At 44.8% G+C, this 21012-nt stretch overlaps 1 protein-coding gene across 1 annotated transcript in view; it reads right to left on the bottom strand.

The window, feature by feature from the left end:
- The window catches only part of RPS6KA5 (ribosomal protein S6 kinase A5), a 201874-nt gene that overhangs the window by 154630 nt on the left and 26232 nt on the right, over nt 1–21012 (bottom strand). The window lies entirely within an intron of this gene.

Raw genomic sequence — 21012 nt, 5'->3', positions numbered from 1 at the left:
ATCAGTACATATAAAAAAATCAGTTTATGCGAAAATTATTATATCTGATCACCGGGTTAAGTCCTTGTCTAGGCATTTAGTATGCTGTTTGTTGCTAGTTGGGTCATCTGTTGCTACATGAGTCATATTGTTTTTGTTTGTTGAGTTTAGCTGGCTTCTATGTTACTTTTCCAACTAACCAAATATTATTTTAGATGGGCAGATACAATTGAACATGAGAGTATCCCTACTGCCAAAGAATTTTAATGCCAGTGTAAAGCAGTAAGGGAATAAAACGGTTCTGGAATTGCCAAAGTGAATATAAAATCTCATCAAGTAATGTCAGGCAGAGTGGGATCCCAGCCAAACTCACAAAATAACCAAGACTTCAGTTTGCTCCAGAAGAATTAAGAAACTCAACAAGCACACACACACACACACACACACACACACACACACACACACACACACCTGACTTTGTATCTTAAAATATTTAAAGAGAATTTTACATCGATTTAAAGTGCTATATGCCAGTCCCAAAGGCCAGTCCCAAAGGCCTCTAATCACCATGAAAGGGAAGCAACGTCCTCAAAGCATCACCAGAGGTCAGGGTTCACCAAATCCAGGGGTCAGGGAGAGAGTCCGGCAGGTTGGGCGCTGGCCTTGCACCCGCTGACCCTGGTTCAACATCCCGGCCCATATGGTCCCCTGAGCACAGCCCAGAGTGATTCCAGAGCAGAGAGTCAGGAGTAAAACCCTGAGCACCCCCGTGTGTGCCGCCACCCCCAAAGAACAAAACACCGAGCTCACCAAATCCAAGCACCCAGAGTCAAGCCCTGACCTGAACATGCCCTAAGCAAGACTTGCGCACTGTAGCCCTGCACACTCGCTGCACCAAGACAACCTGTCTCAGAGCCGCATCCAGAGAGTTATCCAGACTCACACAGCAGAGAGGCAGCAATCAAAGACATTAAAAGTATCACTAAGGGGGCTGGAGCGATAGTACAGCGGGTAGGACATTTGCCTTGCACCCGGCCGACCCGGGTTCGATTCCCAGCGTCCCATATGGTCCCCCGAGCACCGCCAGGGGTAATTCCTGAGTGCAGAGCCAGGAGTAACCCCTGAGCATCGCCAGGTGTGACCCAAAAAGCAAAAAAAAAAAAAAAAAAGTATCAAAAAGGAGGGGGGAAAAATAGGAAGAAAACACTGAAAAAAAAAAAAAAGAAACCAAGTACCTCAGAAAGAGCACAGCGGTCCACAGACACAGTTCCCTTTCTGCTTCTCTCCAAACTTCTTTACTTCCCAGCCCCCCCATACAGCTAGCCTCCAAGACTCGTGCCCCCCATTTACATGACTGCCATCTGTGCACGCTCCCCCGCCCCAGAATATCCTGGGGCCTTAGGGTCCCCACACAGAACATACTGGTCTACCACAGAGACTCCCAAACTTACCTGGTTTACTGCCCCTTTTACAGGAAAATCAAAATTACTAAGTGCCCCCACTAGCAATCTTTATCTTCCTGGTCTTCTTTTGGGGCTACACCTGCTGGTACCCTGGGGCTACTCAGCTCTGGGTAAGTGAGCACGTGTGTGTGTGTGTGTGTATGTGTGTCTGTGTGTGATTCAGGGGTTACTCAGCTCTTGAGTGAGCGTGCTGAGGGTAGGGGACAGGCACTGCCAGAAGTGGGCCCAAAGCATCCACTGAAGCCCCTCTGAGCAATCTCCCTGACCCTAAATCTACCTTCTTGAAGTGAACAAACAGAAAGATGCACATTTACGTTCTTTAATGGATAGCTCTACCTACCCCCCCACAACAGAGCAGAGATTTTGTCAGACAATAATTATGATTATTGAAATCAACCACAGTAACATTCACATTACACTCCGATAAAAAAAGGATAATATTAAAGAAAAAGCTACAGACAATATTAAAAATAATCCTAATGACAAGGACGAATCTGATATGCTATCAATTCAATAATGTTTGGCCTTATTTTTGTCAGCAGCATCCTTACATTGATGTGATTAGCCCGTTTCAGTCAATTTCTGCTTTTAGTTAACAGATTTATGGCTGCACTCAGCCCACGTTCTCCTACACGTGAAGGAAATGAAATTAAGACCTTTTATACTCTCGCCCATAATCCAGGATCAAGTGTCAGGATGTGCTTTTGCAACCGAAACTGAATTTCAATTTCAATTCCTCATTTGTTGTTGCTCTCTCAGAGAGCCAAGCAAGCATCCTGCCTGCATGGCAGAGCCTGGCAAGCTCCCCGTGGCGTATTCGATACGCCAAAAACAGTAACGACAAGTCTCACAATGGAGACGTTACTGGTGCCCACTCGAGCAAATCAATGAACAATGAGACGACAGTGCAGTGCTGCCTTTGTTGTTCACTTCCACCAGTTAGCTCTTCTTGTCATTTTGGAGATTTTCCTGTTTGTACTTGGGAAAGGGACTGAAATCCAATCAGGCGTGTCCTTTGAAGAATATCTTCACATCAGGGACTAAGTCAGAATGGAGAGCTTCCGTAGGCTGACAATAGGTAAGCTTTGGTCATCTTCCTCTACGACTGATAAAGCTGGAAACTGGCTGAATTCCCCCTGTCCTAAATTACATTTGTACAGAAGAGAGTTTGCAACAAACACAGAAATAAGTTTTTTTTCTGATTAAGTTCAGCTTGAGGCTGAAGAGATAGTACAGCAAGTAGGGTGCTTGCCTTGCACGCAGCCACCCAAGTTCTGATCCCCAGCACCCCTTATGGTCCCTCGAGCCCCTTCAGGAGTGACCCCTGAGTGCAGAGCCAGGAGTAAGCCCTGAGCATCGCCGCATTGCGACCGCCAAATAAACAAAAAATTCAGCTTACCATCTTGGAACTACAGATCTGTTCATTATATTTATTAAACAAATTTGTCAAACAAGCTATCATTATTGGACTCAAGTTTGCTCGTAAAGCATCACCTTTGTTTTCTAGGAACTCTACCATGAGTAAAAGAGTTTATATAACCTGTCCAAACAGGCATCTTTTTTTTTCTCTTCTTTTTTTTTTACTTTATTTAAACACTGTGGCTTACAAAGTTGTCATAATACAGTTGTTACGGGACTTTGTTGTTACAACACCACTCCCATCTCCTGAGTGACGTTCCCTCAACCATTGTCTCAATTTTCCCAACCACCCTCCAAACCTACCCCCTTAACAGGCACACAATAATCTGTTTTATATTACTTATTATAACCAAATGACTAAAGGAAATATCAAAAATACTTCAGTAAGAGAAAATTTGTGAAAATTATTCTATCTCATCAAGAGGTTGCTAAGTCTTTGGGGATTTACTAAACTGTTTGTCACTAGTTGAGCCTTCTGTGTTACTGGTTTTGCTTGTTTAGTTGACTTCTGTGTCCCTTTCTCACCTAATTTGGTGTACTCCTACTGGAATTTCAGTACTGCAGAATTTGGAGGTGTCATGCAGCCACATATGTGCAGACCAGAAACTTCAGGATCTGGAGAATCGGGAAAAGGTCTGCAGAGATTCTTAGTGAAGCTATGGATTTAGCAAAGAGGTATCTTTTGATAGCCAGAAACTTTGGCAGGGGAAGCCGGGGCAAGACCTGGTGGTCCACAGGGGACTTTACGTAGTGCCATGGAGATCCAACTGGTTTAGCCACATGCAAGGCTTAGCTCCTACTACTTCTCAGTCCTGATGCCCAGAAAACTTCTTACATGAAGCAGCAAGCGTTTGAATTCTTCATTGTTTTCAATACAAAGTTGTCCAAACAATCTGTCATTTAATGGATTTCTTCTGATTTTGTGGAGTGCTTTAATAACATAATGATCTATGTAGGTGTTCACTCAGATTTCTGGCAACTAGATGCTGGTAAGAAGTGACACACTGTACAGAAAATATATTCAGAAGCTCGTTTTTATTTGTTTCTTGGTTTTGGTCCCAACCAGTGGTGTTCAGGACTTACAGCAGTGATCAAAGGACCATATATAGTGCCAGAGACCGAAGAGAGTCAGCCACGTTCCAGGCAATCACGTTACCTGCTGTACTATTTCTCTGGCCCAGAATCCCATTTTTCCGTACGTAAGAACCCCTTGTAACACTATCATCAGTGGAGTACCATCAGTAATAACATTACTCAGGGACATTGCTTTTTCTTAAAACAAACAAGACAAAAAACCTCTTCCAATGCATGAAACATCAATTCTCCTTTAGAAGAAACTTGAAATTCTTTAGCAAATAATCTGGAGAAGGGGGTCACACTCAGCAGTGCTTAGGGTTTACTCCTGGTCCTGCATCAGGTATTACTCTGGGGGAGCTCATGGGACCACATGGGGTGCCAGAGATTAGCCCTGGGACTGCAGTGTGCAAGAAGATACCCTATCCACTGTACTATCACTCCAGCAATACTAATTCTTACAAGAATAATTCCCAGCAAACTTTTTCTTCTTTTATGAATTGCACATATGCTGAAAGTAAGGTTTTATCTCTTGACAACTTGATTCAGCAAGCTGTAAGGGTACTGGGAAGGTTTTAAATACATATGTGTTGAACCTCCTGAGACATCTCATCAACTCTGCGCTGCATTGTATCATTACTCTTAGAAATTTTCTTGGTTATGCCAGATGCTGGTTTGTAGAATGAGTTCTTCACTGGTAACATGTGATTTTCTTGATACAGTAATCAGCAATGAAGTGTTTAACAAGCACACACACATTGTCACCTTGTTCGAATGCTACTGAAAAGAGTTGTGACATTTTCGATGTCTCAGAATATTTTTCTAAAATACCTGAACAAGATATAAATTGTTATCTTTTCTAATCCGCATGAAGCTTTAACAAATGTTATTCTAGTCCTGAAGGCTTCAAAACTTCACTTGGTGAAACTTTCTGGCAAATCAGGCAAATTGGCAATGTGCTGTTTGTAGGAACTGAGTAAAGTCATAGATCAAATAGTCACTTTTTTTCCCTTAGATTCAGCCTTCTTATCTTTAAAATATTTATGTTTCTCATAATAGTGGTGAAAAAATCATCAAGAGATAAAACTATCTATATAAATTTTAAAAGTTCAATTCCTCTTGCCATAATCAAATTTTTCTGCAATAACTGTGTAGTTATATAACTAACTGCAATAACTGTGCAATAACAGTCAAGAAGACATCATGTATACAATGTCTTTTGTGTAAGATGGCAAAAGACAAACTAAAATACTAATGAAACTAATAAACTGTGTTCTGTTCTTTGCTTAACATTCGATACATGTGTTCTACTTTAAATTTATCAGAAATTTAATTATAAATAATACATCAAAGGCAGGAGAGACAGTACTTTGCATAAACCCAACTCTGGTTTAAGAACACAGAGTCAGAAGTAGCCTCTGAGTAACACCAAGAAAGGACCTCAAACTCCCCCGTCAAAACAACCCATCAATATGCAATTTAGTTTGCTCTTATTTAAATACCTGTTCCTTATTAATAAGTGACTTATTAGCTAATTAACATAAATGACTCAAAAGATGTAATGTTAACGGCCAATATGTTTTTATAATTTTATTTTCGTCGATATTATAATAAAAATATGAGAAATATATTAACTATACACTTCAAATAGTATTGTGCTAACACAAACTGCTACAGTTTTATTAGTAGTAAGCACTAGAAGACATAGAAATGAATTAAAATATGCTTGTGTAAATTGCTGTTTTATAAAAACAATACAATTGGCTTTGTTTGAATCCATAATCTGTAAAGATCAAAAATATTAAATATGTAATTAAATTGAAATGAATCAATACTTTTTTTTTTTTTTTGCTTTTTGGATCACACCTGGAGATACACAGAGGTTATTCCTGGTTCTGCACTCAGAAATTACTCCTGGCGGTGCTCAGGGGGCCATATAGGATGCTGAGAATCAAACCCGGGTCGGCCGCGTGCAAGGCAAACGCCCTACCTGCTGTGCTATCGCTCCAACCCCTCAATGCTTTAAACAGTTATTGCACTTGCATTATTGTCGACTGCTTGACACATAATTCAGAAACAATGCAAATGAGAGGCCATACATGAGACCGATTTATAGTCCCACTTGCAAGCAGCCACTGCACCCACATTCCTGCAGCTGCGTACAGCCCTGCATGGCAGACTCTTGGGCCGACACCTGCCTGAAGAGGCCTGCCCATGGACTTACCTACTGATCATTTATAACTGAAATTCATTTATTTGGGGAGTAGTCACTATCACTTTAACTCTATGTGCACAAATAGCTTTTTTAATTCTTTTTCTTCTTGCAGGCTGGAGCCATAGCACAGCAGGTAGGGCCTTTGCCGTGCACGTGGCCGACCTGGGTTCGATTCCTTCGTCCCTCTCAGAGAGCCCAGCAAGCTACCAAGAGTATCCCACCCGCACGGCAGAGCCTGGCAAGCTACCCGTGGCCTATTCGATATGCCAAAAACAGTAACAACAAATCTCACAATGGAGACGTTAGTGGTGCCCACTCAAGCAAATCGATGAACAACAGGATGACAGTAACAGTGATACAGTGATACAGTGATACAGTGAAACAAGATAGTTTTTACTGTATGAAACTTAGAAAGATGTGAGAGGAGAGAAAGCAAGGAAATACGTGTTCAAGAGAGAACACGGGCTTCTCCAAACTGGAGAAAACCTAAAATTTTTTCTCTCTTTTTTTTAGTTTTTACAATTTTCTTTTTTATGCTCCCACTGCTCCTTTATTTTTTTTCACAAGGAATATCTATAGAATTTTATCCATAATTCTCTTAAGAAAAATATAGAGATAAAGTAAAAAAGCTTTCATGATTAACTATTTTATTATCGGAAATCAATAAATCCAGCAAAACTTGGTCGAAATGAAGAGAATTTAAGATCAAATAATTATATTCATATAAAATATTCATAAAGAAACCATGAAATAATTTTACTTTTCAACTGAGCTGGCAATTAGTATTATAAGTGTGTATATATATACATATATATAAATGAAGAACACTTTGTCATTAAGTAGAAAATAGAATTAAATTTCAAAAGATATGCAATTACAAAACTAGTTTCATTCAATATTCTTTAAAAAAATTATTGAACATAAATTACATGCATGGTTTCCTAGAAGAAATCTGACTTCAAAATAATTATCACTATCTATACCAAAAGTATGATGAGGGGCTGGAGCACAGCGGGTAGGGTGTTTGCCTTGCACGCGGCCGACCCGGGTTCGATTCCCAGCATCCCATATGGTCCTCTGAGCACCGCCAGGGGTAAGCCAGGAGTGACCCCTGAGCATCGCTGGGTGTGACCCAAAAAACAAAAAGAAAAAAAAAGTATGATGAACACCAAATAGCTTTCAAACCCAGGCCACTGAAAGTTGCATAGAAAAATGCCCATTTGCCAGCCGCCTCCATCCCCAAACTGCCATAGCAAGGGATCCAATACCACGACTCCTGATTTCTGCATGTCGCCATGCCACCCAGGCTGATCAGTTGCCCAGCTGACAGCCACACATCCTTTTCGGGATGGAGGTGAGTGGACTCCCCTCCCTTCCAGGCACACCGTGCAGCCTCCACGCCAGAACACCATAACAAGGAGTTCCACACTGCTGAAGAGCACGGGAGGCCACTCAATCTCTCCTCCTAATTTCAAACTCCTTACAACCCACTAGGAGCGCGGCAAACCCACTGGGGAAGCCATACAGAACCCCACTGAGTGAGCAAAACGAAGAACACAGAGGGCTCACATAGCAAGCCCAGCTCAGAAACCCTCTGCCAAAGACTGCAGTGGCACGGTGAGGATATTCAATGGGATCAAAGAAACGACAGCACAAGTAGTCCGCGCAGCCATGCAGAAGGATGAGTGCTGAAACGAGAAAACTACAAGCAGAAGTGAAGAGCATGGCAGGTGATTTCAAAAACTCAATTGGAGGGGCTGGAGCGATAGCACAGCAGGGAGGGCGTTTGCCTTGCATGCGGCCAACCCGGGTTCAAATCCCAGCATCCCACATGGTCCCCTGAGCACCACCAGGAGGAATTCCTGAGTGCAGAGCCAGGAGTAATCCCCGTGCATCGCCAGGTGTGACCCAAAAAGAAAAAAAAAAAACTCAACTAGAGTGCTGCACAATGATGAACAGCAGCTGAGACCAAGTCCAAGGTGCCCCGAGGTGCAAAGGAGGAAACCACTGGGAAACATCAGAAGGCGGAATTAGTCTGAAGAGAAATGAAGGGCACACCAGAGAACTGTGGGGTGAGCGCAGGAGGAAGAATATTAGGAATCTTCAGAGTCCTGGAAGAGCAGGAAGGCAAACTTGATGAAGAAACAATATTTAAGGAAATGACGGAGAGGAATTTTCTACATGATGTGACAGAAACAAAGGAAAGGAATGTACAGGCGCCAAGTTCCAAGAGGCCTAAACGGTCGCAATGAAAACAGACATGAGGAAAACTCCAAGATATCATCTACTCAAAATTTAAAAGTCCAATGATAAGAGGCAGAATGAAACCCTGAATGAACAATTTGAGGCTTTTCCTGTTCCTGGAGCAAGCAGATATCATTGGGCTACACACACACAAGACAGGGACAAATGGAGATGTTACTGGCGCCCACTCGAGCAAATCAAAGATCAACGGGATGACAAGTGATACAAGAGACAGAATATTGAAAGCAGCAAGATCAGTAAAGCAATTTACATATAAAGGAGAGTCCCGTAAGAGTCACAGTAGGAGCTGGAGCGCCAGTACGGGCGGGCAGGGCATTTGCCTTGCACATGGCCGACCTGGGTTCGATTCCCAGCATCCCATATGGTCCCCTGAGCACCACCAGGACTAATTCCTGAGTGCAGAGCCAGGAGTAAGCCCTGTGCATCGCCGGGTGTGACCCAAAAAGGAAAAAAAAAAAAAGAGAGAGTCACAGCAGACCTAACAAATGAGACACTACGAGCCATAGGGAGCGGAGAGATACAGTAGAAAAACTCAATGAAATGAACATGTCACCAAGAATACTCTCTCCAGCCAGATTACCATGCAGATGTGAAGGAACCATACAAAGGTTCCGAGCCAGGCAGCAGCTGAGGGAATTCACAGCCTAAAAACCACTTTTACAACAAGGGTTGACGAAGCATCTGTAAAGGAATGGACGGACTGCTGGGCAGAGGCACTGAGCCAGACATTTATCCATGGTGCTTAGGGTTGCCCGGCTAGAAGGTGGAGATATGCTTTCTCCTAGACCGCTAAGAGATTTTATACATTTTCAGCAAGGAATTAACGCCTCACTTATATTGAATATATATTATGTCTTAAAATGTTTTAATATTCCCTTTCTTAAGATAAAACACTCTATGCTTTTAAGGGAATATCTAATAGGACATTAGATATTCCCTTAAAATTGTTTTAAATCCTCTTCACTCATACTAAAATTTACAGTTGTAGGCTCTACCTACTTCACATAAACTCTAAAATATATTAGTGAAGAATTTAAAAGATAGGGGCGAAAGCGACTGTTCGGCAGATAAGGCACTGGCCTAGCAAGCAGCCAGCCCAGGTTCAGTCCCTGGCACCCCTTATGGTCCACCCAAGTTCACCGGGAATGATTTCTGAGTGTAGAGTCAGTAGTAACCCTAGTCATATTTTTTGTAATCACTGTATCACTGTCATCCCACTGTTCATCAATTTGCTCGATTGGGTGCCAGTAACATCTCCATTCGTCCCAGCCCTGAGATTTTAGCAGCTTCTCCTTACTCATTCTTCCAAACGGTGCCGTCCTGGAGGCTCTTTCAGGGCCAGGGGAATGAGTATTGTTGTTATTGTTACTGTATTTGGCATATCGAATACGCCATGGGGAGCCTGCCAGGCTCTGCCATGCAAATTTTTTGTAATAAAAATTTTATTTAGAAAAGTGTGGGGCTGGAGCAATAGCACAGCGGGTAGGGCGTTTGCCTTGCATGAGGCCGACCCAGGTTTTATTCCCAGCATCCCATATGGTCCCCTGAGCACCGCTGGGAATAATTCCTGAGTGCATGAGCCAGGAATAACCCCTGTGCATTGCTGGGTGTGACCCGAAAAGAAAAAAGAAGAAGAAGAAAAAAAAGTATACGTGTAGACAGAGAAAGAGAGAAAGAAGGAGAGCATATGCCCCCTTATTTTTTCTTTTAATTTTATTGAATCATGAGATAGTTACAAGCTTTCATGTTTGGGTTACAATCTCACAATGATCAAACACCCATCCCTCCGCCAGTGCACATTCACCCCCTTATTTTTATTCACCATCCCTCAATTGCACCCCTGCATCATCTCTGTGCCCCCCAGGGTGCAATACCACCCACTGTGGGAAGCCCTAGTATGTAACTGAGTATACAGACGCATGTACCTCAGGCAGCATTGCTATAGAAACACAGCACAATAAATGTAACTTTAAGAAAAAAGATGGGGGGGGCTGGAGCGATAACACAGCGGGTAGGGCGTTTGCCTTGCACGCGGCCGACCCGGGTTCAAATCCCAGCATCCCATATGGTCCCCTGAGCACCGCCAGGAGTAATTCCTGAGTGCAGAGCCAGGAGTAACCCCTGTGCATCGCATCGCCAGGTGTGACCCCAAAAAAAAAAAAAAAAAAAGATGGGGGGAGTTAAATTATGTCCCTAATACTCTATAGAAAGTTCTAGTAACAAGGGATACAGTATAAAGAACTACTTTTAAATGAAGGCTATGCATTAAAAACCCATTTTGTGGGTGTTTGTTTCTTAGTAAAGTAAAATAGTTTTATTTGGAACAATGTCAGCAGAGAGGAAAACACACATCACAGGTACTTTCAAGCAGCAGATGAAACAGCGAGAAACTGTTCTGTTTTGTTTTGTTTTGGTAAAGAGGCAAATGAGATAAACAGATAACTTCACAAAAGGAGAAAAGCAAATAGCCACTAAATTTACTAATCACTCAGTTTCAGGGAAACGCCAATTCAAGATATGAGACTATTCCCATCAAATCAGTAAAAATGTAAAAGTTTGGTAAGAGCTGTCCGAGTAAAAAGAACTCCTGTATCCAGATAATGAAAACATGAATGAATACAATCGAGCTGGAAAGCAGTCTTGCCATCCTGACAAAGCTGATGATTATTTGTTCGGCCTTCTTTGGTTCGGAGGGCACACCTGGCTGTGCTCAGGGATCACTCCTGACGACGGTGATGCTCTGGGGACCATATATGATGCTGGGGATTCGAACCCAGGTGGTCTGTGTGTGCCTTAAGCCCTGTACTATTTCTCCGGCCCCTACTGGGCAGCTGAAAGTATGCACACACACAATGCAATGATTCTAGTCCCAATGTGTAGGATTACACAGCTGGACCCAGGGTCGGACTGAAATCTTAGCACAACTATAAGACTGTATTGTGATTTCAAATTGTGTTGTGATTTGGAATTGTTCCTCATTTTCAAATTTTTGTGTTTTTGTAAAAAGAAAAAGGGGGATATGTAGGATTACATAGCTTCAGGTAGTTTAGGTTTATTGGATTACTCCCGTCACAGTGCTCCCATTCCTCTGTGTTTATTTGTAGCTTCTTTCTTAGTGTTCTGTTAACTTGTAAATAATGTTTTTCTCTTCTCCTTGAGTCCTTTGCATAGTTTATTCAGAGCAAGTCCCTTTTGTATGGACAAAGAAAGACATTTATTGGCTTTGAATATTATTAATTCCCGGGCATCTGCTTTCTTGACTGTAGCCTTGGTTGCCCTCAGTTCCTAGCCCTCTAAAAGGCAGGGTCCCAACGGGGGACGAGACGGACCCAGGGCAAGCAGTAAGTTATGTGCTACCCTGGCATCGAGATAGGCCTGGCCAAAGTGCCTCATTCTTAACTGTAAGTTAAGAGTCTGATCATGGACAAGTGCTGTCATGATCTTAAAGTAATAACGAGACTAGGACCCTGCTAGGGATAGGAAAGACTAATCTGGCCTGGGCACTGTCGTCTGAGATTGAGATGACCCCAGGAGAGCAATTCTAAAAGTTTAATGCATCTCTTGCTAAGCCCATACAAAATGATTAATATTAAGAATGCTTATATGTTTGTTGGACAAGGAGAGGAGAAACACAACCATGGGATTTCATCATTGATGGGTCCTGCTGAAAGCTTGAATTGTTACATTGTAGATTCCAGGCTCTGGCCCAGCCTGGTCTTTGGGATGTAGATTTCAGGTGCTACCTAGTTTGCAATTTACAATGTAGATTTCACGTGGCAGCCCAGCCCAGTCTTTGGTATGTAAATCTGAATGCTTTTCAGCCCAAGGAAGGCTTCTGTTTTGATTCTATATCTTCTTTCCGGAGGCCTAGATTACTGGCCTGCAGATACAAGAGAATAATGTTGCCTCAATGTTCTTCCTGTAAGGTGCCTTTGGTGACTGTCAATGTATTGCACCATGAGCAAAAAGGGGTTCTGAGAGAGAGACATGGGGAAGGAGAGACTAGAGAGAGAGCGGAGTAGATCCAGAGAGAGGCTGGAGCTGGGAGTGCCAGAGAAGTTTAAAGATTGAATAAACAGTAACAAGTCAGCAACCAGCTGGGTCCTGTCCTTCCTTCGCCTTTCCTTAACCACCGGCGGTCCTCTTCCTGTCCACTGCGAGCCTTAGTTTTTTACACCAATGTGCTTGCAGCACAGAGAAACTCGGGCACATACACCTGTGGACAGAGGAACGCCACACCCACAGCAAAACATTTACAGCCTGAAAGCCCAGTAACAGAACAGTGGACAAACAAATCAAGATTGCTATCATATAACAAAATACTGAAGAACAGCAGGAAAAATGAGTAAAAGTTACAGATGTCAACACAACTCTCCCTTGTAATGTTAGCAAGGAAGACTATGTATAATGTGGAAATAGGATACAGGCATAATTAATAAAGATGTGGATACAATGTGATGTCGTTTATGGAAGAGAAGGGCACACAAACATTATATATTGCCATTTTGTAATATATGCTTATGTTTGAAACCACTAACATAAGCCTCAGAGACCTGGGCCCTACGAAAACAGGATGAAAACACTATTTGGGTATCCCAATGAGGAACTGAAAGAGCTGTGCTTGGAGTATCACGTTTCATCAAGTGAGAGAAGGAATCCGGAGTTCTAGCCTCCGTCGACAATTAAGAATCAGGCATGCTGTCTCATTTACCAAGGCGTCAAAAATCAGATGCGCCAGACACGTAATGCGATTCAGAGACGACCGCTGAACTAGAGCTGTTACTGACAGGACATCAAAAGACCATGTGACTACCCACCTATGAGATGGTCAGACTTCTTTGTCAAAACCCTGAATGAACGATTTGAGGCTCTTCCTGTTCCTGGGGCGAGCAGATACCACTGGGCTACACTAGCACTCGACAGAGACAAATGGAGACGTTACTGGCGCCCACTGGAGCAAACAGAAGATCAATGGGATGATAACTGATACAAGTGATGTTTTAAAAAAACATCAGAATGACAAGAACTAGATTCAGAATAATGATTACTTTTGATAAGAAGACAGGGGAGGTAGCGATCAAAGAGATATCTGTTTATACCTCAACAGAAATTAGTATGCCAGAACCAGAGCTATAGTATGGAGGACAGGGTACACATCCGATACAGGTTCATTTCCAAAAATCACATATGGTCCCCGAAGCCCCACTAGGAGAAATCCCTGAGCACAGAGCCAGGAGTAACCCCTGAGCATGCCAGGGGCAGCCCCAAAACAAAACCATTCACACTGTATCATTGTATCACTGTCATCTCATTGTTCATCAATTTGCTCAAGGGGGCACCAGTAACGTCTCCATTCGTCCCTGTCACATGCCAATGTAGCCCGATGGTGTATTGGGGGCTCTTTCAGGGTCAGGGGAATGAGGACCGTCAATGTTACTGTTTTTTGGCATATCGAGTGCACCCCGGGTAGCTTGCCAGGCTCTGCCGTGCAGGTGGGATACTCTCGGTAGCCTGCCGGGCTCTCTGAGACGGATGGAGGCTTTGGGGGCAGCCTCTAATCGCCTTTACCGGTGTTCCCAGTCAGATAGATAGATAGATAGATAGATAGATAGATAGATAGATAGATAGATAGATGTATATATATACATATATATATGTGTGTGTGTGTGTATATATATATGTACACATATATATATGTCCTCAGGAAGGGTGAAAACCACTCATGGAAAGGGCTCAGAGCACAGTTTCTGGAGTCCGCAAGCCTGGACTCAGACCCTGCTTTGCCACGTGCCAGGTGTGTGAACTGTGTGGAGTCCAGACCTTAGTCTCATCTCCTGAAACGCAGCGGCAGTGAGAATAAGGTGTGCAGGGCAACCGCCGGAGCCCTGGGGACACAGACACAAAGCAGCTGCCTGCATTGTCAAATAACAACAGGAACCATCAGCCAGCTAATAGCACCGTCCATGCCTCCACAGCAGGACCATCAGCCAGCTAATAGCACCGTCCATGCCTCCACAGCGAGAACAGGTGTTCACAATTTCTTGAATGATAAACAGGCAACTTGGCTAAAAACAGCAGGCTTAAAATGTCTTCTAATATCCACTTGAAAGTAAAATGTTTCCAAAGGAATCAGGCAACAATTCAAGTGCAGCTGGCTTACTTAGCCTGTCTCTTAAACAGTAGCAATAAGTCAAAATACAGATCACAGTTTGGGGGTCAAAAAAAGCTTTTATTAAAGCAAGCAAGGTGCCTGCCTTGAACATGGCTGACCCGGGTTCAAATCCTGGCACCCCATATGAGCCCCTGGGCCCAGCCTGGAGTGACCTCTGGGTGCAGAGCTAGGAGTAAGCCTTCAGCACTGCTGGGTGTGCCCCACTCCAACACACACACACAAACACACAAACACTCTCTATATATACAAATATGTATATATATACACAGTTGCAGAGAGTCTCTTGCCCCCACGCCTGGCTGTCTTCCCCGGGGCCCCTTGGAAGGGGTGGGCTTTAGTTTCCCTCCCCGCCCCGAGCAGAGCTCCTGAGGCCAAAGACCTCCGGAGCCTAGCCACAGCCATGTTCAAGGTCCCTCTCCACACATTCGGACGAGCCTCACGCATGAAGGAACCAGCAGAGGAACCCAGGTGTGTGGGACCTGGGGCTGAGACCTCCAAGCCTGCTCGGATCAGGACTGGGCCTCCTCCACCCAGATTCCCCATTTTCCAGTAGCCAGGAGGTCACACCCAGGGACTGCCCCCGGAGCCATGTAATCCCACCAATGGCCAACATCCAGAGACTATAAAACCAAGCTCCCAGAACATCTTTTAGCCTAGTTCTCCCACTGGGAGACCCTGGCAAGCTACTGAGAGTTTCCTGCCCACATGGGAGAGCCTCGAAAACTCCCCGTGGTGTATTCATATGCCAAAACCAGTAACAATGATGGGTCTCATTCCCCTGACCCTGAAAGAACCTCCAATGCCGCACCATTGGAAAGAACGAGTAAAGAGAGGCTTCTAAAATCTCACGGCTAGGACAAATGGAGACATTACTGAGACCACTCGAGAAATTCAAAGATCAACGGGATGATGATGATGATGATGATGATGATGATGATGATGATGATGATGATATACACACTTAAAATGCACCCGTATATAGCACTGTCGTAGAACTATCATCCTGTTGTTCATCGATTTACTCAAGCGGATACCAGTAACGTCTCTATCGTGAGACTTGTTGTTACTGTTTTTCGCATATCCAATAAGCCACAAGTAGCTTGCCAGGTTCTGCTGTACGGGTGGGATACTCTTGGTAGCTTGCCGGGCTCTCCGAGAAGGATGGAGGAATTGAACCTGGGTCAGTCATGTGCAAGGCACTACCCACTGTGCTATCGCTCCAGTCCACCCGTATATAAACACATACAAATATACATATATAGATCAGTTTAAATTATCATGCAAATAGAACTAAAGAAAGTGATCCTTCAACAGAAAATTATTGTAAAGAAAATTAGTGTAAAGAATACTACACAAGTAAGAGACAACTACCTATTCTGCCCCCATTTCTCTTTCTTCCAGAACATAGAAAACTAGCAAACTAGCAAAATATAGAAAATTAGCATTTATTTTCTAAATGAATTTAATTAGAGACAAAATTCTCTCCTGACCTATACAACAGCGTGTGTGCTATTAATAACAATATCTTTCTGTGAGAAGTTCTGCATGAAATCTAGGGTTCTTTTTCTTAATCCAGCAAACTCCATGATAAAGTTATGCGGACCACTTCTTTAATGTTCAAAATCTTGTGACTGTCATGCCTAATAATTATGACCTGCAATACAAAATTAAGTATGAAAAATAACAAACAGGTTTAAAAGGTCCCTTGACCTGAAAAGAAATGGACATCATTGAAAAAATCTGTTTATGTTACAAAAAGATAGGTAGGAAAAAAGCCAAAGTTTCTATCAGTGGAATATTTAACAATTATTACATAACATTTGGATTTGCAAATATCTAGTTTCCTAACGGACATTTAAATACATTGTCTAATTCTTTATTCATAACCAGTTACAGAAAATGCACAGGCCAGGTCTTTGCAGGGTGCTAAAAAGCATCAGGAATTGTGTTGAACAGGGCAAATCTACATCCAAAGAAATCAGGTGCATCAGGGCCGTAGCAGCAGTACAGCAGGCAGGACACTGTCTTGCATGCAGCCCACCTGCATTTCATTTCTGCCACCCCATACGGTCCCCAGAGCCCCAGTGGGAGTGGTCCCTGAGTACAGAGCCAGGAATAAGTTCTGAGCACAGCTGGGTCTCTCTCTCTCTCTCTCTCTCTCTCTCTCTCTCTCTCTCTCTCTCTCTCTCTCTCTCTCTCTCTCTCTCTCTCTCTCTCTCTCTCAAAAAAGAAAGAAAGAAACCAGATTTGTCTTTTTTATAAGCATGAGCAATTTTAAGCTTGTGGAATATGCAACATGGCTTTGTATACCAAAATATATATATATATATATAAAGCTACTTATAAAATGATGTGCTGACAATAGTGATTTTGCAGTCTTTCGTACTTTTTTTTTTTTTTTGCTTTTTGCTTTTTGGGTCACACCCAGCGATACTCAGGGGTTACTCCTGGCTCATGCACTCAGGAATTACTCCTGGTGGTGCTCAGGGGACCATAGGGGATGCTGGGAATCGAACCCGGGTTGGCCGTGTGCAAGGCAAACGCCCTACCCGCTGTGCTATTGCTCCAGTCCCGTACTCTTTTTTTTTTAAAGGGACTCTTTTCTATTCCCAGAGTTTTAAATAATCAACAATATTAGTTATAAAGCTGAACATGTGAAAGTCATTTTTGTTTTTAAAAAATCATTTAGGACTGGGAGACAGTTTCAATGGCTGGAGCACATGTTTTGCATGTGAGGTGCATGGTTGGAGCCTCAGCACCACGTGGTCTCCCAAGCTGGGAGAACTGGGAGTGACCCCAAAATCACCCTCCCAAATACATATCAATTAACCTAAGTTTTGTGGTATAAAGTGGTAGCAACCCCATTACCTTAAATTTTAGTCACTGTCACTGTGACTGTCATCCCGTTGCTCATCGATTTGTTCGAGCAGGCACCAGTAACATCTCTCATTGAGAGACTTATTGGATGGATTAAATTTTAGTATTATTATAAAAGCTAATCATTACTCAAGTTTTCTACTTCTTTCAAAATGAAGATGACCGCCAAAATATTCATGTTCTTCACAACTGATGAGGGGACATCAACTTAGTCTCTATTCTGCTTTAAGTAAACTAATTCCTTTAGTGGGGACCTACGAGTACCGCAAAAAAAGAACCATACAGTGTTCGCTGGTCTAGAGACAACTTGGGTGAGGAAGGGGAAACATATATAATCACAGTGCAACACAACACATGTAATTAGAGTGAGGTAAAAGCAGCTAGGAACGCAATACGAAATGAAGTTTGAAAAAATACCAAATGGGTTGGAAAGATCCCTTGTCCTGAGAAGAAACGGACCTCACTGAAAAATCTGTTTGTGATACGGAAAGATAGGCAGGGGAAAAAAACCCGAAATGTCTATCAATGGAATACTTACTAATGATTACATAACAGGCCTGGATGCCCACATATCTAGTTTCCTAAAGGACACAGAAACACACTGTCTAAGTCTTCACTCATACCCAGTTACAGAAAACGCACAGGCCAGGTCTTTGCAGGGTGCTAGGAAGCACCGGGACCTGTGCTGAGCAGCCACACGAGACAGTGTCCCGAGGAGTGGACAGACAGGACAGCAGCCACCAGACACTGCAGACCAGCCCGAGGCACACAGAAATGGTGAGTGAAAGCTTCTCAGCTGATAAATCCATCCCCCTCCTCCAAAAGAATAGCCACAAGGCTGAAGAAAACGATCACGGGACGCTCCTAACTGGATTTGAAATCTTCAAATAAACATCTGGGAAGTGAGAGAAAAAAAAAAAATCCTAATGTGGAATAAGAAAGAACAGAAACGAGCAAGTAATCAAAAAAAAAAAAAAAAAGGGAAGAAACGACACAACAGCTTGATTCAACACAGAAAAGTACAGAGAGACAGGAAGGAACAATCACTGAGGACCCCGAAAGACACCCTAAGACCGACAGGTTTCACCCTTGAAGGTCACAACCTACGGCCAACTGATTTCACCTCCAAAGGGTCCCCCCTCTGCAGGACGCCCCAGGAGGGAGGGAGCGTGTTTGGGCGAACAAGGAGACGGTCCAAGGACTGGAGCACGTGCTTTTCACGCCACACCCTTGGGTTCAAAGGGCGGGACCTCTGAACACAACAGAGCACTGCTGGGTATGTTCCCCAAAAGGGAGCAGCCACGGTTCTATAGAGAAGGACAAGAGAAGCCTCGGATCCCTCTCAGAGGTTAGCAATTGGGACAGACCCCGGACGCCAGTGGCCCTCTGCACCTTCCCGACGATGCTAAGAGCCACCACACGGTCTGGTTCCAAACCCAGCATTTCTATGGCTGCACGGAAACCCGCGTCCATAGATGTCTCTCCCCTCTGGCCTGTTCCTCACCAGAACAATCTGTAAACCACGGCGAGGGAAGTTGTCTCTGGACCTCCCAGAAAACACGAAGGCATGTTTCCCACCGCTTGGGTGAATCCCTTCCCACAGGCTTTCTTTTCAGAGAACTTTTCCCCCATTTGGGGGCCCAACACCCAGCAGTGCTCAGGGCTTACTCCTGGTTCTGCACTCAGGAGTCACTCCTGGTGAGCTCGGGGGACTCTATGGGGGGCTAGAAATCAAATCCGGATTGTTTGGGTGCAAGGCAAGCACCCTCCCCGCGATATTCTCACCCCGAGCCTTTGGAGGCGCCTGACCGTGATTCTCCGCCTGCGTACTCTGCTCATTTGTCAAAAGTCATACTCCAGGCCAAAGCCCAGGAAACCAGGTGATGAGGAGAGGAACCCTGAGCTCCGAGCGGTGCTGCCCTGTGACTGAGCCCTTCCCCCGTTTCACCCCAGCCTTACTCTGGCTCCTGGGTCCGGCACCGCCCAGGCCCACCCTCCTGCACTGGTCTCTGGCGCCTGTTGGGACACCTTGGCCACGTCTTGAAATGCTTTGCCTGAGCATTTGCTCCCAGAACAAGGATATCTATGCATGGACGATGCTGAAGTTTCGTCGTTATTGCTCTGGAAGCCTCAGGAGAGGATGGGCTGGGGCAGCTTCTAAGAAGGAACCAGGGGTTGGAACGATAGCACAGCGGGCAGGGCGTTTGCCTTGCATGCGGTTGACCCGGGTTCAGTTCCCAGCATCCCATATGGTCCCCCAAACACTGCCAGGAGTAATTCCAGAGTGCATGAGCCAGGAGTAACCCCTGTGCATCGCCGGGTGTGACAAAAAAAAGAAAAGAAGAAGAAGAAGAAGAAGGAAGAAGAAGAAGAAGGAAGAAGAAGAAGAAGGAAGAAGAAGAAGAAGGAAGAAGAAGAAGGAAGAAGAAGAAGGAAGAAGAAGAAGAAGAAGAAGAAGAAGAAGAAGAAGAAGAAGAAGAAGAAGAAGAAGAAGAAGAAGGAGGAGGAGGAGGAGGAGGAGGAGGAGGAGGAGGAGGAGGAGGAAAAAGAAGGAGGAGGAGGAAGAGGAGCAGGAGGAGGAGAAGGAGGAGGAGGAGGAGGAGGACAACGAACAGCAACATCACCCCAACAGGATCCAGAAATCCGGTCTTCAAACTGGAAAAATGCTGCATGGAGGATTCCTGGAAAATCGAGGGCCCGAGATGCTCAGGCACATCTGCCCGAACGTTTCCACGTAAGATCGCAGGGAGCACTCGGCCCAGGAGAGCATGAAACACCTCTCCAGGGCGTGGCGGCGAGGCTGACCCACTCCGAGTGCCACAGCACGGGGGGACGTCGCTAGAGACTCGCCCCCACACAGGTCAGGGCCTGAAACCGCCCAAGAAGGCTGTTCGTCGGTGCCTGGCGCTGAGAGTGCAAACGGGCAGCACGGGCGGGCGGGACGGAGACGGGGGACCCAGAGTGGGCGGGAGCGCGGGCAAACTGGAGTCCCCAAGACAGGCCGCAACCGGGGAAACCAGGAATCATGCAAGATGCTCGCCCTGGCTTGACGGATGCCAGAGACGCAGAGACAAGAGCCCCACAGGCCCAGGTCACTAAAAAAAAAAAAAAAAATGGATGGGGGGCAATCCGGCGGGGCTACAGGAGCACCAGAGTCCAGGGACAGCAGAGCTGCAGCAGCCTGCGGAGCTGAGCCACCAGCAGGCCGTGCACCACCTTCCTGGGGGAACAACACGGCAGCTGCCTCGTCCCTTTCCGTTCAGTAGAAGCTTATTAAACATTACAAGCTGTGCTGGCTCGCCACTGACTCGGGGGAGCCCGCTTCACACCTCTGTATGCATATCTACCTCACCACCAGAGGCCGTCCAGGGCGTGGAGAGCAACGCACGTGCCCTGCATGCGACAGCTTCGTCTCCGAGCCTGGGTGCATGCCTGGTGCCAAGCAGCCTCCTGAGCACCCGCCAGGTGTGGGCCAAACCTCCCCTGGGAGAGACTCGATGCAGGAGAACTGCTGAACAGGTGCCCTGGTGAGGGCAGGCCGGGACAGC

The sequence above is a fragment of the Sorex araneus genome, chromosome 3 (assembly GCF_027595985.1).
Source record: "Sorex araneus isolate mSorAra2 chromosome 3, mSorAra2.pri, whole genome shotgun sequence".
Lineage (NCBI taxonomy): Eukaryota > Metazoa > Chordata > Mammalia > Eulipotyphla > Soricidae > Sorex > Sorex araneus.
The sequence above is the reverse complement of the archived record's forward strand: the minus strand, read 5'-3'. Positions and strand labels throughout refer to the sequence as shown.